Source organism: Eretmochelys imbricata, chromosome 1 (assembly GCF_965152235.1).
Source record: "Eretmochelys imbricata isolate rEreImb1 chromosome 1, rEreImb1.hap1, whole genome shotgun sequence".
NCBI lineage: Eukaryota > Metazoa > Chordata > Testudines > Cheloniidae > Eretmochelys > Eretmochelys imbricata.
In genome coordinates this window covers 118,133,144-118,146,890 of record NC_135572.1, presented here as the reverse complement: position 1 = coordinate 118,146,890, position 13,747 = coordinate 118,133,144, and the positions used below count along the sequence as shown (strand labels likewise).

The window sequence follows — 13,747 nt, the reverse complement described above, 5'->3', positions numbered from 1 at the left end:
ACTACCGCCTCGGGGCCTTTAAATCGTCCCCGGAGCCTGCCAGAGCCCTGGGGTAACGACAGCAGGGCTCCGGGATGATTTAAAAGGCCCAGGGCTCGGCCGCCGCTACTGTCCCAGCCCCTTTAAATCGCTACCCCAGGGCTCCAGCAGCGGGGCTCTGGCAGCAATTTAAAGGGCCGGGGGCTCCAGCCACTGCTGGGAGCCGCAGGCTCTTTAAATTGTGCCTGGGGAAGCTGATCCACCCTGGTACGGCGCACTAGCTCTTGCCGGTACGGCTTACGTACCGGTATGGCTACGCAGGTGGTGTCGGAGAGAAGGCTCTGGATTCTTTGACCATGGGATGGTGTTCCATGAAGGAGGAGTGCTGGGCAGAGACGGGCTCCATCTTACGAAGAGAGGGAAGAGCATCTTTGCCAGCAGGCTGGCTAACCTAGTGAGGAGGGCTTTAAACTAGGTTCACCGGGGGAAGGAGACCAAAGCCCTGAGGTAAGTGGGAAAGAGGGATACCGGGAGGAAGCACAGGCAGAAATGTCTGTGAGGGGAGGGCTCCTGCCTCATACTGGGAATGAGGGGCGATCAACAGGTTATCTCAAGTGCTTATATACAAATGCACAAAGCCTTGGAAACAAGCAGGGAGAACTGGAGGTCCTGGTAATGTCAAGGAACTATGATGTGATTGGAATCACAGAGACTTGGTGGGATAACTCACATGACTGGAGTACTGTCATGGATGGTTATAAACTGTTCAGGAAGGACAGGCAGGGCAGAAAAGGTGGGGGAGTAGCACTGTATGTAAGGGAGCAGTATGACTGCTCAGAGCTCCGGTACGAAACTGTAGAAAAACCTGAGTGTCTCTGGATTAAGTTTAGAAGTGTGAGCAACAAGAGTGATGTAGTGGTGGGAGTCTGCTATAGACCACCGGACCAGGGGGATGAGGTAGATGAGGCTTTCTTCTGGCAGCTCACGGAAGCTACTAGATCGCATGCCCTGATTCTCATGGGTGACTTTAATTTTCCTGATATCTGCTGGGAGAGCAATACTGCGGTGCATAGACAATCCAGGAAGTTTTTGGAAAGCGTAGGGGACAATTTCCTGGTGCAAGTGCTAGAGGAGCCAACTAGGGGGGGCGCTTTTCTTGACCTGCTGCTCACAAACCAGGTAGAATTAGTGGGGGAAGCAAAAGTGGATGGGAATCTGGGAGGCAGTGACCATGAGTTGGTTGAGTTCAGGATCCTGACGCAGGGAAGAAAGGTAAGCAGCAGGATACGGACCCTGGACTTCAGGAAAGCAGACTTCGACTCCCTCAGGGAACGGATGGCCAGGATCCCCTGGGGGACTAACTTGAAGGGGAAAGGAGTCCAGGAGAGCTGGCTGTATTTCAAGGAATCCCTGTTGAGGTTACAGGGACAAACCATCCCGATGAGTCGAAAGAATAGTAAATATGGCAGGCGACCGGCTTGGCTTAACGGTGAAATCCTAGCGGATCTTAAACATAAAAAAGAAGCTTACAAGAAGTGGAAGGTTGGACATATGACCAGGGAAGAGTATAAAAATATTGCTCGGGCATGTAGGAATGAAATCAGGAGGGCCAAATCGCACCTGGAGCTGCAGCTAGCGAGAGATGTCAAGAGTAACAAGAAGGGTTTCTTCAGGTATGTTGGCAACAAGAAGAAAGCCAAGGAAAGTGTGGGACCCTTACTGAATGAGGGAGGCAACCTAGTGACAGAGGATGTGGAAAAAGCTAATGTACTCAATGCTTTTTTTGCCTCTGTTTTCACTAACAAGGTCAGCTCCCAGACTGCTACGCTGGGCATCACAAAATGGGGAAGAGATGGCCAGCCCTCTGTGGAGATAGAGGTGGTTAGGGACTATTTAGAAAAGCTGGACGTGCACAAGTCCATGGGGCCGGACGAGTTGCATCCGAGAGTGCTGAAGGAATTGGCGGCTGTGATTGCAGAGCCATTGGCCATTATCTTTGAAAACTCGTGGCGAACCGGGGAAGTCCCGGATGACTGGAAAAAGGCTAATGTAGTGCCAATCTTTAAAAAAGGGAAGAAGGAGGATCCTGGGAACTACAGGCCAGTCAGCCTCACCTCAGTCCCTGGAAAAATCATGGAGCAGGTCCTCAAAGAATCAATCTTGAAGTACTTGCATGAGAGGAAAGTGATCAGGAACAGCCAGCATGGATTCACCAAGGGAAGGTCATGCCTGACTAATCTAATCGCCTTTTATGATGAGATTACTGGTTCTGTGGATGAAGGGAAAGCAGTGGATGTATTGTTTCTTGACTTTAGCAAAGCTTTTGACACGGTCTCCCACAGTATTCTTGTCAGCAAGTTAAGGAAGTATGGGCTGGATGAATGCACTATAGGGTGGGTAGAAAGCTGGCTAGATTGTCGGGCTCAACGGGTAGTGATCAATGGCTCCATGTCTAGTTGGCAGCCGGTGTCAAGTGGAGTGCCCCAGGGGTCGGTCCTGGGGCCAGTTTTGTTCAATATCTTCATAAATGATCTGGAGGATGGTGTGGATTGCACTCTCAGCAAATTTGCGGACGATACTAAACTGGGAGGAGTGGTAGATACGCTGGAGGGGAGGGATAGGATACAGAGGGACCTAGACAAATTGGAGGATTGGGCCAAAAGAAATCTGATGAGGTTCAATAAGGATAAGTGCAGGGTCCTGCACTTAGGACGGAAGAATCCAATGCACCGCTACAGACTAGGGACCGAATGGCTAGGCAGCAGTTCTGCGGAAAAGGACCTAGGGGTGACAGTGGACGAGAAGCTGGATATGAGTCAGCAGTGTGCCCTTGTTGCCAAGAAGGCCAATGGCATTTTGGGATGTATACGTAGGGGCATAGCGAGCAGATCGAGGGACGTGATCGTCCCCCTCTATTCGACATTGGTGAGGCCTCATCTGGAGTACTGTGTCCAGTTTTGGGCCCCACACTACAAGAAGGATGTGGATAAATTGGAGAGAGTCCAGCGAAGGGCAACAAAAATGATTAGGGGTCTAGAACACATGACTTATGAGGAGAGGCTGAGGGAGCTGGGATTGTTTAGCCTGCAGAAGAGAAGAATGAGGGGGGATTTGATAGCTGCTTTCAACTACCTGAAAGGGGGTTCCAAAGAGGATGGCTCTAGACTGTTCTCAATGGTAGCAGATGACAGAACGAGGAGTAATGGCCTCAAGTTGCAGTGGGGGAGGTTTAGATTGGATATTAGGAAAAACTTTTTCACTAAGAGGGTGGTGAAACACTGGAATGCATTGCCTAGGGAGGTGGTGGAATCTCCTTCCTTGGAAGTTTTTAAGGTCAGGCTTGACAAAGCCCTGGCTGGGATGATTTAACTGGGAATTGGTCCTGCTTCGAGCAGGGGGTTGGACTAGATGACCTTCAGGGGTCCCTTCCAACCCTGATATTCTATGATTCTATGATACTTTCACCTCTGCCCCTCTGATCCTGATCTGCAGAGGATGTGAGTCTGTTACAGCCCCCAGCTCTCAAGCCTAGATCCTTTGCTCAGACTGTAGAAATTCATGGGTTTTTTTAGCTCTGGGGATCCTTGTTTCAATCCCTGGAGTTGGCAAGATGGCAGCGGGCAGGTGTCTGGGTGTCCCTAACCTCTGTCTGCCAGAAGCTGGGGACTGTACTACAGGGGCTTCATCACTTGAAAATTGCCCTGTTCTGTTCATTCCCTCTGATGCGTCTCGCACTGGCCACTGTCGGAAGACAGGCTCCTGTAGATGGACCATTGTCTGTCCCAGTATGGACGTTCTTATGACTGTGGGGTAGTTGGGGAGGTGTGTAACGGGATGGGTTGAGTGGTCAGTTGGGACATGGATCTCCTTTGGCTCTTTGGGTGAGCAGGTGAGCCCCTGACTATTGGCAGATTTCCCTGGGGGGCTGGGGTCAGGAAGAGAAGCAAATCTTGCCTAGCTGGGTGATGGGAGGCAAGGAGGAGAACAGGGATCCAGGCTCCCTCTCAGTACGTTGGCTCTTTAAGCTCCAGGCTGGGGCTGTGCAGGTAGGCACCATTTGGAGGAGGCCTAGGTATGCAGTGATTGTAAGACTTGTTCAGTGCAGCAGCAGCTTGCCTACAAACACTCCTTGTGCTCCTAGTGAGGCAGGTGCAGGATGGAGGAAGGGTGGTCACACAGGCGCCGTCCTTCTCCGGGCCCTGGGGATGCTCAACCTCCCACTCCGCCCCCATCCCCAAAGCCCCTGCCCTGCCTCTTTCCACCCCTCCTCGTCCCCAAGACTCATCCCCATCCTACCACTTCCCTCAAGTCCCCACTCCAGCCCCACCTTTTCCCATCCAGTTCTGTCCCCTCCCCTGAGTGTGCCCTATCCCCACTCTTCCCCCTTTCCCCCAGTGCCTCCTGCACATCGCACAACAGCTGAACTGCGGTGGGCAGGAGACGCTGGGATGGGGGAGCTGGTTGCCGGTGGATGCTAAGCACCCACTAATTTTTTTTCCATGGGTGCTCCAGGGCTGGAGCACCCACGGAGTTGGCGCCTATGGGTGGTCACTTGTAGCAGCTGCAATATCTGCAGCAATAGTGGGTGTAACTTATGGCTCAGCAGTTGCTCGACTGAGCAGTAGCTGGCTCAGTCCAGCCCAGGAGAGGGCAATGAATGTTGAGAAACTGAGCTGGTTTACATTTCCAAGGCCACCTGCTCAAGGAACAAGGTTAGACTCTTCCAAAAATAAAACCTGAGGTCCTCCTTTGTGGGAGCAAATCACAAGCGTTGATGGGCCTTGGGTGTGGGTAAGCATGACCTTTCTGTTGTTAGCAGGGCAATCCAGTCACCACATACAAGCAGAAGAATAAAAATAGTCACTGTAAAAAGGATTAGGACTTAAATTAAAAAAACCCCAACAAATGAAACAGCCAACTCTGTCCCCTTGTTCCTGGTTCTTACATAACACACAGCTTGGTGGGAACTGAGACTCAGGGCCTTTGTTCCTTGGCACCGTTTAGGCTAAAGGATCTCACTTCATGGGTTTTTGGAAAGTGCATTAGTTTCTGGAAAGGAGGTGATGTTGAGACATTCCTTTTAGTGATTGTATTGGTTGACTGCAGAATGGCCCCAAAATTCCTTGTGACTGACCAACTCAGAACATACCTGTATATAGTAAATGCCACTGTGTTGCCCTATTTCCAATGTAAGCAATTCTGCTGCAAACTCAATTTATAACCCACCATGTGAATGTAGCAAAGGTAGACGTATTATTTTCTTCAAAACAAAAAGGTCACTAGACATTTTAATGAATATACTCTGTGAAGAATCCAAGCTTAATTCTAGAGGCTGAAGTATTTCTAGATGCATAATTGGTGATTTTTGTTAAATAGCTTAACATTTGGGCATTTTCTTTATGTCTGAATAAAACGCAGGGAATAATACCATTCTTCCATATTTTCTTCAGTTTTGCGACTAAAACCTCCTGAAGGGTGAAGGAAGAGAAATCGAGGCCAAAGGAGCTTTACAGATCAAGATCTGCCCCTTAATACACATAGATAAGCAAGAAATTCATTTCCAGTCATGTATCTACATTAAGGAACTGCCAAGAATCTTTAGTAACAAGTCATTATGCTTTGTCAGGAACCAGTTCCTGGAAATTCAAGCTTATGTAGTCCTGTCATTTAATAGGAACTTTATCTTTAATATATCCCATCTGTGGCACTTAAATGTTTCCTTTATTTATATAATTTCTTTAAATAAACAATGTATGAAAAGCCTTAATAACTAATTCGTGGTGAGTGGGTGAGATATGAATAGCATAAACAGCCCCAGAGGTACTTGAATTAATAATTCCTGTTAAGAAAAGAACAGGAAACTGGGGGAGAACTTCATGGTAGGATACAAGAACAATCTCCAAGGCACTCCGAGAGGAGGCTTTGGTGTCACTGGAGGATTGGGCTCACAGAAAGAAGTCCAAACTGTTGCACATAAAAAAACCCTTGCAGATTTGATGGTCTCTGATTAAATTTTTTAGAGGTTTCAGTCAGCAGCCTCCTTTCTGTGGTCTTAGTCTCCTACCTTCAGTTAGTTATTGATGGGTCTTTCTCTTGCCAGGGAGGTGAGTACTTGTGTGCTTATTCAGTGGCTTGTTCAGACTCTGTTCTGTGGACGTGCATTGTGCAGGTTCCATGTGTGGTCTCTCCGCTCTAGGAATTCAGTCTCACCTCCACCTCTTTTTTCATGGGGACCCATTCAATCCAAATCTGGCATCAGACAACATGAAAGAACACCTTGTGGGGGATGGAAGGACAGACACTCCATCCTGGTCCTAACTCTCACCTCCCTCCACTCCTCCTTGCTGTCTAACCTGTTGCGATGGCAGCAGCAAGCTGGCCCAGTTTCTTCTGGACAGAGTAGCTGCTGTCATTTTCATTTTGACTGTCCTGCATCCACCGGCTGTGGGCCTGTGGCCTTACAGCAGACCTATGGCCTTGCAGCCTCCCTTCTGGAGGCAGCCCTGGAGCAGCAAGACAAGGCTTTTGTGGACAGGGAACCAGCCAGAGTTTTGTTACTGACTTTTTGATTTCTTTTCTGCAACATTTATTGCTTTCAAGATGACAGACCCTATCCCTGAGGAACTATCTCCAAGCAGGAGTTTGCAGGTCCACATTTGTTGGTCAGTTATATGCTGTTAATGTTAAACATGTGTAACCCTTCTGCCCGTCAGAGTTGGCAGCAACAAGGGCCGGGCTCAATATCTAGGGGATCCATTCCAATAACACAATGCAAAACCGGCTCGAGCCCCCACCCAGTGACCTGGGACAAATATATACCACCCCCGCTGAGCGCCTCCAAGAGGCAATACTTCCCCTCTCACAAGCACAGAGTCTGAGTGTGGCAAAAAGCCTTTTAATAACAGAGAGAAACAATGTGGCATTATGTTGGGGAAACACCAGCAATAGGATTCATAACACAACCCATGAGCAAAAACCCACCCCAAACAAATTGGGTTGTGTCCTTTCCCTTTGGTTCTTGAGTCCAGCAACCCGAAATCACCCAAAGTCCCAAAAGTCCAATGACCCAAAAGTCTCTGTCCCTGGTCAGGGCAGCCCCAGAGTTTGAAAGTTTATCTGCAGAGCTTTACCTCCCAACCTGGGTGGAGATCGGGGGGGTGGGGAAGAAGAGAGGTAAGGGGCACCTTACAGGACCTGAAGCTGACTGCCCCGCAGCTCCATAAGGCTCCGCTTTACCAGTCCGCGTCCCACAAGCAGCTCCCGCTGTCCCACAAACTGCTCCACCAGCCAGTCCATGAACTGCTCCGCATCCCACAAACTGCTCCACAATATATCTTCAGGCTCCCCCACTACTTAACACAATGCTCAGTGATTTCAGCTCTTAGGCAGTTCAGCTCTTTGGTGAATTCAGCTTGTAGTAGGGGAGCCTCAATGCTGGTGCACCATTAGCCCAAGGTGAGCTCAGCAGCCTGTAACTAGACTCCTAATGAAATCAAAATTAACTCTGATAATCTACTATAGAGAGAGGAGGAAATACAATTAGTATGTAAGACCCTCAATAAGGAGCCCATACCACCAAATATTAATACTTATCCCCAATCTCTCTCAATTCACAGAGTTTTGGAACCCATGACCCTTGCCTAGCGAGTGCTACTTAGTTGATGGTGAGTCCCTCCATCATAACGAAAGGCCAAGTACAGTTCCAAGTACAGTTCCCATAATCAGGGTAATAACAATTTATTCCTCCTGCCCCAATAACAGAGACACTGGGGATCCCACAGCAGCCAAAGTGACCATTTGGGCAGCTATGGCCTCATTCTAGGCAGGGTGGGTGTGCCTATGCAAATGAGATTGGCCCCTGAAGTTCTTTTCCACAACTTGCCACACCTCACCACCAGATGTCAGGGTGGAGCTCATCCTGACTCTGCTTACACATGTAACTACGGGGTTGTTCTATAAAAGATGTCAGGGAGCTGGCTGAGCTAACTTTGCAGTCTGTCACTAGTAAGCCTGCTGCAGCTCTAGAGTACAGTAGTTCAGAAACAATACAAGTTGATTGTTGTTCAGTTGTTATAAGACAGCTAATTCACTGTATGTACGCATTGACCCAGCTGGTGAGGCAGTGCACTCAACTTGACGGCATTTCTCTGTCTGTCTGTCTGTCTGGTATGCAATTACTTTTGAATGCCACCTCTGATCAATTCCAAAATGTTCTAGGCCTCAATGGGCAGAACTCTATTACTTTGGGGGGAAACCTAAAGTGGGGAAAATGGGGGAGATATGGAGCCCTTATCATCTGTTTAGCCAAGTCATGGCTTCAAGCTCTTTTGCAATAGTCTACTACTCAAACACCTTCCAGCATAACAGTGTCCCATCTCTTCTCTGCTCATCCTCCCAAGAGAATTTAACATGTTGTCACGCTGAATGATTTATCGCCCTGACAAACAATAATGGTGTGTGTGTAGAAATGGGGATCTGGAGAATAGGGGACCGTGATATGGGGGAAGGGTGAATGGGGATAAAGGGGTGCACACATAGCCCCTGGCAGAAGGAGAGAGATTGGGGGACCCTGGTATGGGGAGAAGGGAGCAATGGAAGGAAAGAAGGGAATGGGAGGCACACAGAGCCCCTGCCATGGGGAGAAGAAGGGAATGGAGAGCATGAGGGGAAGTGGGAATGGGGTGCACACTGGCATGAGGAGGACCAAGGGAGATCCTAGTATGAGGGAGCTGGGGGGCACAAAGAGACCATGGCATGGAGAGAAAAGGGGAATGGGAGGTACAGAGCCCCAGGCAGAAGGGAGAAGGTGGGGGAGTTGCAGGGAGTCCCTGTAATAGAGGAGTTGGGAGAAGAGGACACAAGGAGGTGGAAAGGAAGGAGGCCCTGCTGTGTGCAAGGAGCTCGGTCTACACAAGCTCCGAAGTGCACTATCTCCCAGGTTATTTTGATGTATATCTAAAAAACAATCACCAGTCCTAGTCTCTAGGCATACATAAAAAATACAATCACATAATAAACCAATCCAACTGTTTATTTTCCCTCCAAACTAAAAAATAGCTAGCTAATGAGGAAAACAAGCCTAAACAATACCCAATTTCACCCACAAATGGAAACCTTTAGCACATTCCTCTCCATCCCCTTAAGGCCCAAGTTAATAGGCTGCGAACTACGCTTTGTATGTCAACAAATTCAGGCTACTGCAGTCCAAGGTGGATAATATGTTCCAGCGCCGAGGCCCCCATCACTGTGGGAGTATAGCATGGATTGCGGGAAAGATAGACAGGTTCTAAGTAATTTAATGTTGTATAGGCCAACACCTAAACTACCGAGAAATCAACAGGCAGTGAAGATAATGAAGCACTGATCTCATCTTATTCCAGCAAGATGCCCTGCTTGATAAGTGAGTCATGAGCTTCAGTTTCTGATCACTGATGTAACTTATACATCTGCCCAGTGCTGTGGTGCATCAACCCTTGTAAAGTCCCCAGTAACATGTCAATGCCAGTGATAGCTAATGGCAGCTAGTCTAAAAGACCTCTAGTCTCTGTCTGTGTACAGTTGTCCTTTGCAGTAGTCCCCAGCCAGTAGTCCCTTCTCTTGGGCCTAACACCTGGTCAGAGCACGCTGGCCACTTCTCAGACTAATTTCCAGTGTCTAGGGCAGTTTGCAATAGCCTTCTTCAGGCTCCAGTCCCTTTAGGAGCCTGAGCTAGCTGCTGATTGTTTGCCCAGACTTGTGACTGCAGGACCCCTGCTCAGTCCCTGTTGCTTCCAGCAAGTTCTGCACCATTCTGAATTTGGCTGTGATGGCTGACACTCACAGCCTGCTATACTTGTGGCTTTCTGTCTCCTGCTTCAGCCTGTTCCCCTGCTTGGCCTCCTGCTGGCCATGTAGCTCCTCAAAGCAGCTTCCCATGCAGCCAGCTTCTCTGCTCTGCTGCCAGCTCACCATGCAGCCCTTGCCTTCGCCCACAGCAAGGTCACTTCCTGGGTTAGGGTTTTTGCAATCGTTTCTGCCCCATGCCCTATTGGCCCCAGGTGGGGGATATGCCTGTGCATCTGCTCTGGAGGGTCACAGGTCAGCAGAGAAGGCATTGATGGGGGAATAGTAGTTACCTGCTTAGCAAATTCATCACAACAGGTGTAGGCCCATGCAGAGTGCATTGCATTAGCCTAGCTTTGCGGTGACAAAGCTTGGATGATGGTAGAAAGAAATGGTTGTACTCTCTTAGCCAGAGGGAGATGGACAAAAATGTTTCTGGTCATTGCTGGGGTAGGAACATTTACTAACAGCTGGTGATCAAACAATATTCCCCAGCTGTGGACTCTTTTAGGAAAAAGGCAGGCACATATGCTGTAAGATGGACTATATGGGCCAAAGGTGTTAATGTAACCTAGTCACTGTTCAACATTAAACAGTTTTATACAAGTTTTGGGATTTGGCATACACAGACTTCAGCCTGCTTAATGCCATGGCAAACACACCATTAAACGTCCTTTTAAACCTTCTATTAAAGATACAGAAAAGAAGGAAACATTTTAAATGTAAAGTATTAAATAAGGCTTTCATGTTAACAACATCCCTTGTTCCCTTTCCCTTTTGGGGGGTGTTTTTAGAAGGACACCCCCTCCCACATTTGACAATCTCTTAGATAGCATGGTAAAGATAAGTGAGTAGAGAAGGGCTGGAGCATTTATTGCTGTTGTTAAATTCTGATCCTGTTTCCTAGAAGACAAAATGAGACAGACACACATAAAGGGAGAGCGAAATGAACAGCAAAGACAGAAATGTAGCTTTTGTCTCTGGTGTTGACTCTGAGGCTATGTCTACACTACTGTGGTAAGTCAACCTATGCGATGCAACTCCAGCTACGTGAATAACGGAGATGGAGTTTATGTACCTTAGGTTGAGTTACCACGGGGTCTACGCCGCGGGGGGTTGACAGGAGAAACTCTCCCATCGACTTACCTTACTCTTCTCATCGGGGGTAGAGTACAGGGTTTGACTGGAGAGTGATCTGCAGTTGATTTGGCGGGTCTTTACTAGACCTGCCAATCGACTGCTGGTGGATTGAGCTCAGAGCGTCGATCCCAGCTGTAGTGTAGACCTGCCCTGAGTTGCAGTCTCACTGCTGGAGAAACACAGGCACAGCCCATGGTCTTATCAGCCTCTGCGAGATCTGGTACATTTGTACCAGCATCAGGCTGTTAAGGGCTTTGCTTTTAGTTGCCTGTTTCTGGTCATCGGCTTGCAGCAGTGTTGAAAAATATGCAGTCTTGGCCAGCTAAGCCAGATTCTTATTAGACGAAGGGAAAAAGGAGAGAGACAGGAAAGAGAAGAAATAAGGTGGGGAAGGAAAAGGACACATGGGAGGGGCAGTGTGTGTGTGTGTGTGTGTGTGGAGAAACAGTCTCACATCCCACGTGGTGTTCGGGATTCAGCCAGTAGAGGTGGTGGAGTCATCTGCGTCCCTCACTCTGGCCTGGTCAAGTCAGGACGTCCCTCACAATTAAGATGAAGAAGGTCCAGGGTCCCAGGAGATGGTCAGGGTGGCAGCCATGATGGTGAAGTTTGCTCTAGTAGCCAATGTTCCTCCCCAAAGTCTGTTTCTTTAAGGACCCACACAGGGAATGGTGGGCAGAATAGCTCATCCCCTCATTATTTTGCCCATCAATTAGGCCAGCTTTCACACTCACCAATTTTGGGTCACTGATTTCTGGTTCCACGCTTTTCTTGTTTACCAAGCACGATCTCTACACAGTCCTTGAGTTATCTCAGTAGGCCTTTTTGGTTGGACTCATTCAGTTTTTCTGTCTCCCTTTCATACTTTTTCCCATCAACATTTGTTTTTATAGGTTCTTGTGACATCTTATAAACTGTCATGTATGTTTTACAGTAGGGCAAATTTGTAGGCCCAATTATCACAACACACCTGCCTCCAGCCTACTACATCACCTTTGTTTTATCTGCATTGAGCCTCAACTCACTAGTTCCCACGAGTCTCAGACCCTGGGTAAAGCATTCAACAGCAGTGCCTGGATGGGATGAAATAGAGATACAGAGCTGAGAGTGACAGAACACAGAAAGCATCACAGCCGTACTTCCTCACTAACTCTCTCAGTGGCCTCTCTCATGTACCCACATTGATCAGGAAAGCAAACAAGATGGACACTTATGGAGCGCCATGCCCTCTGGGCTAACTGCCCAAGGGTACCCTTTGAGAGTGTTCAGAAAGAAAGGAATGAAACCACCCACACACAGGCCAATTCACTCTTCTCACAGTGCTTAAGTGACGCAAGAACACTTCATGATCAACGGTACTGAAGGCAGCTGAAAGATCTAACGTCAGCATAAAGCTCCATAAGATTTTTTTTCCATGTTTCTGCAAAGTTTGAATAAAACTGTATTTTGGATTGTCTTGCTGCTTATGGAGAAAAGAAGGGGTAGAGCGGAACCCAGCCATGTACCACCTGGAATGCTCTCAGGCCTTTATGGAATTAGTTCAGAAGCTGCCTGGCAGAGCAAGGAGCAACCAAGGCCTGTGCTGGCTGTGCTTAGGCCTGCATGGAACAGTTTCCTGATGGGAGGAAGGCAGGCAGAGATGAGGCCAGCAGATCACTGTTTTGGCTGCTCTTGGGGCTGCCTGTAGTCAGTCAGTGAGTGGTTTGACAAGTGACAGAGCCAGTGATCTGAGCTTATAAAGCCGTCACTGAAGGGTTGGCTGAAGCATTGTGGGATTGGATTAGGAGGACTAATTGTTCAGTTGTAGTTGTTACACCAGCACTTAACTGCCTGTAGTAGCCGTGCAATGATGCAGAGTGCCATGGTGGACAGTGCAATGGTTAGCCTTGTCCAGAGCAAGAGTAACAATGCCAGCAGTGGTGGTAACAGGTGTAATGATGGCAGTGTACATATGGTGTGTTACTTCCACACTGGGGCTTTGCAGCAGTGGTTGCAATGTCAAAGCTTTCTGGTGTATACGCGTCCTGTATTGTTGGATTGTTTGTTTGGTAGTGAGAAACAGTACAGCATAATTCCCGAAGAAGTCCTTTAAAGGGGCTACCTCATGGCTGCTTCCCTCACTAAAAAGCTGCCCCTGCTACTCCAGCTCTTCCTCTGGTCATTTCTTTGGCCTTGCTGCCTGGCCAGTCTTTCTCAAGTTCCTCTTCTGTGCTCTCTCTACCCTCTTTCAGTTCATGTTTTTGGTCCCTAGTGTTCTTTATCTGTCACTTATTTTTGGTTGTTAATGAAAGTGAATCATACAATGCCTTTTATTGACCAAGTGCAGCTCTGTCCTTTTCTGCCAGATGTGTGTGGGGAAGGGTGCACTGGAATTAGCCAGCAGGCTTATTACATTATAATCCAAAGGCTCTAAAAAGTTGATTTAAGTGTTGCACATAGTGATTAATAATGAATGCAGTGTTGTTTAAGAAGTATATTTATTTCTAGTTAGCAAAGACCACATCTGATAGGCACTGGTTACCAAAACAATTTCTGTGTCTACTACGTGATAAACCCTATGCAGTGGGAGGTGCCTTGAAATGAGGTTACATATCTTGTTCCTACAGGCATGAATTGCAGAAGCAAGTTTATAAAGATTCCACTAATCTCTGGCATGTGCTGTAATAGAGGAATCAAAGTGGAGGACAAGACACACAGACTCAGTTGATTCTCTCCATTCTGAATTGTCCAACTGGTAAGTTCAATTTCTATATTATAATTTAAATGTAATTCAGTGTGTGATGGAGAGTCAAAATAAAGAGCACAC

At 47.9% G+C, this 13,747-nt stretch overlaps 1 protein-coding gene across 1 annotated transcript in view; it reads left to right on the top strand.

Moving 5' to 3' along the window:
• The first annotated feature begins 13,562 nt into the window (after positions 1-13,562).
• Positions 13,563-13,747, top strand: part of IL1RL1 (interleukin 1 receptor like 1) — a 45,188-nt gene continuing 45,003 nt past the window's right edge. The window contains exon 1 of the mRNA XM_077807098.1: positions 13,563-13,675. The gene's annotated coding sequence lies outside the window, so the exon portion shown is untranslated. The remainder of the gene's footprint in view (positions 13,676-13,747) is intronic.